The sequence below is a fragment of the Rutidosis leptorrhynchoides genome, chromosome 3 (genome assembly GCF_046630445.1).
Source record: "Rutidosis leptorrhynchoides isolate AG116_Rl617_1_P2 chromosome 3, CSIRO_AGI_Rlap_v1, whole genome shotgun sequence".
Classification (NCBI taxonomy): domain Eukaryota; kingdom Viridiplantae; phylum Streptophyta; class Magnoliopsida; order Asterales; family Asteraceae; genus Rutidosis; species Rutidosis leptorrhynchoides.
In genome coordinates this window covers 370,456,446-370,460,474 of record NC_092335.1, presented here as the reverse complement: position 1 = coordinate 370,460,474, position 4,029 = coordinate 370,456,446, and positions in this window count along the sequence as shown.

Below are 4,029 nucleotides of genomic sequence, written 5' to 3'. Positions count from 1 at the left end.
GAAGATTGGAAGATTAAGGAAACTAGTGTTAGATGAGGCACAAAAGACAAGGTATTCTGTTCACCCTAGATCCGACAAGATGTACCAAGATCTTAAGGCACTGTACTGGTGGCCTAATATGAAAGTAGATATAGCAACGTATGTTAGTAGGTGCTCAACGTGTGCTAAGGTAAAAGCAGAACATCAGAAACTGTTAGGACTGCTGACACAGCTAGAGATTCCCCAGTGGAAATGGGAATGTATTACTATGGATTTCATCACTAAGTTACCCAAGACTGTGGGAGGATATGATACGATTTGGGATATCATTGATCGTCTCACAAAGTTTGCTTATTTCCTACCGATTAGGGAAACAAATAAGATGGAGAATTTGGCACAGGTTTACCTAAAAGAAGTGGTTTCTCGACATGGAGTGCCGATATCCATTATTTTCGACAGAGACAACAGATTTACATCTAGATTCTGGCAAGCATTGCAAGAGGCAATGGGAACTCGTATAGATATGAGTACTGCATATCACCCACAAACAGATGGTCAAAGCGAGAGAACAATCCAAACATTAGAAGACATGTTAAGAGTATGTGTTATTGATTTTGAAAATGGATGGGATAGACATCTACCGTTAGTAGAATTTTCATATAACGATAGTTATCACGTAAGTATAAAGGCAGCGCCTTTTAAAGCACTTTATGGTAGGAAGTGCAGATCACCCGTATGTTGGACTGAGTTAGGAGATAGTCAATTTACTGGTCCTTAGATCATACACGAAACAACCGAGAAGATCACGTAGATACCAGAGAAACTGAAAAACGGCGCGAAGTCGTCAAAAGAGTTACGCCAATGTTAGAAGGCAAGATTTAGAATTTCAGGTTGGAGATAAGTTTATGCTCAAAGTATCACCCTGGAAGGGTGTAGTACGTTTTGGTAAATGAGAAAAGCTAAGTCCGAGATATATTGGAAAATTTGAGATTATCAAGAGAATTGGACCGGTAGCGTATAGACTGAAATTACCGCAGGAACTCAGCGAGATTCACGACATTTTTCACGTTTCTAATTTGAAGATTTGCTGATTAGACGAAAGTTTGGTAATTCCTTTAGACGGGATACAAGTTGATCCTAAGCTTAATTCTGTTGAAGAACATCTAGAGATCATGGACCGCGAGGTCGAACAACTAAAGCAAAGTAGAATCCCGATCGTTAAAGTTAGATGGAACGCCCGTCGAGGACCAGAATTCACGTGGGAGCGTGAAGATCAGATGAAACAAAAGTATCCGCAACTGTTTTCCGAGGATACGGCTACGGCGGACGTGCACTAAAATTTAGGGACAAAATTTTTTAAAACAGGTGGGTAATGTAACAACCCGACTTTTTCCGTTACTATCGTTACTTGTCCGTTAAATATTTAACGGTGATTACTTAGAATTTCTGTATTTAATAGAATTAAATGCATACTTGATCCTAGTGGATTACTTGAATTAATATGTTATATTAATTTATGAACTTACTTCGGATAGCGAAATAACTAGAAAATGTTACGATTAACTTAATCGCTTAGAAAGCTTTTCAGTTAACGGAACTCAGAAAAACGACAAAATAATTATTTTCAATAATTATTTACTTTACGAAGACCTTATTTAATTTATTATTTATTTAATGAATTAAATCCGGTGATTGTGTTTCAACGACTAGTTAACGTTCCGGAGACCCGGTACGGTTAACGGCAACTAGAAACGGACCACACCTAGCATACTAGCAAGCCAAAGCATAATGTAATTTAAATTTTAATAATTATATTATATAATGAATATGTTTTAAACATACTTTCAATTTATTAGGATTTATATAGATTAATAACGCGAGGAATTAACGTTTATCTATCCGGTTTGCGTTTTTGGCTAACGACACTTAGTGGGTACACTTAGGGAATTTATCTAGCAATATTGGTGAGTCCAATAACTCCCTTTTTACATCCCTTGGTTGAATTTACAAGGGGGAGTGCTTCTTTGATTTATTTTGGGCTAAAAGGTTACTAGTGGGTTGTAATTAGGCCTAAAGCTAACCCTTAAAATCCCTAATTGGAAAAATACACCCATTTACTTCCCCTAACCCTAAACCATGAAAATTGCAGCTCCTCCCTCATCATCTCATCGTCATTCATCAACACCACACAAACACCATCAATTTTGATTATTTGCTTGAACCTTCCACACGAAAGTGCTTCCTTTGATCGTCCTCTACACGCTAGTACTAATTAATTTGTGTTTTAAGGTATAAACACTAACCCTAATTTTATTAGATCAGTTTTTATGTCAATTACGTAGTGTATTGATATCTAGTGCTCAATTACATGCGATTAGAGTTGTCGTTAGTCGTTAAATTGCTCGATTGTTGTCGTTGCTATGAATCACGAATTTGTTTGCTATGGATCTGATCAAATTAGTTTATGTACTGATTTTTTATTATATCTAGATGGATATATCTCGAAAAATTAATAAGTTTGGACTTTGATTTTGCTTGATTTCGTTATCGTATGCTCAAGTTAAGGTTAATCGAAGTTTCGTTAGAGTTTCACATGTAATCCGAATTTTTTTGACTTGAATGCTTTGTGATTTGGCTAATGAAAAGTGTACTATTGTATTCCTTGCAAATAATCATGCATTTTAGACTTAAGATTTATGTTAAACGCTTTCGTAATGCTTCCGTTATGTTAAAACAAAGATTCGTGTTGTTAAGTGAGCTGAATCTGTTTTCGAATGTGAAATAAAATCTCTAGAGAGAACTAGAAGTTGATTGAGACTATGATATTCTATAATATGTTAGTTTATATGTTACTTGACATATTTCATCTGTATCCGAATTTGCGAAAACATTATTTGCCATAAGATATATGCTCGTCAATGTGACATGTCTGTTTGATGAACAAAACTGGAAGGTCTATAAAGATTGATTAAACAATACGAATTGGCTAAAGAGATGTCTTTTATTATTTTATCACTAATATTTTGAGATAACTGTAGTAATCTCCAAATGGCCATTAATCAAAATCTATTTTCTATATTTTATGAGAAATATTTCAAAACGGATGCGCGTGCTGAAACTGATTTAATAAACAGTAATTAGACCCCTTCTGAATTCTGACTTTTAATTATCGTATGAGGATTTAGATGGACTTTTTAGAATCAATTTTAAGTATAGATGTGATCTGGAGTTGTTCATAATTTTATGATTTATGTGCTATGAGCTATAGTTGAATCTTTCTACGATGTACGTATTTCGAAGGCATGCTTTAAACTGCGAATGTGCAATTTGCTTAACTATGAGTTGTAAAGTGATACTTGACCTAGGTTTGATATGTTGACCATGTTTACATGACCTACTGAGATGTTTGACTTTAGTTGACCACTTTGACCGAGTTGACTTTTGGTTTGACTTTGGTTGACTTGCTTGGATTAGTTGACTTTTACTTGTTTGTTGAGTCAGTCTGAACACTAGGACTTTTCGTACACTATGGGTTGACATAGTATGACCTGTATGTGTATACTTAAGATGACTTACATGATTAGGTTGCATTGTTCGGTCGAGATTGTTCGACTACTGTACGTTTTGCTAAGATATTTCAGGTGCTTTTGCTAAGGTGAGTCTACAGTCCCTTTTTCAGCAACATTTTTGGGATGAGATACATGCTACTTTTGAAACTATTTCTTAAACTGTTTTTACAACTATATTACATATTAGGCACGAGTAACTTACAAAGAATATACATATGAGTTCAGATCAAAAATCCCTTAGCTTGATTATATAAGTTACTTTGTAAGCTCGACTTATAGGGACGGTACCGTTAGGTTTGACAAACCTCGCCTAAAACATAACAGGCATCTATTCTATTGTTACTCGTACACTTGATTGGTGTAGCGCAATGATAGGGTAAACTAAAGACGTTGGCTCAGCCTACGCAAAGGTTAAAGCTTTATAATCAAGTGCTCATGATAAGTGTATATTATTACGAAGCTTTTCAGAAATCTCGTGGCC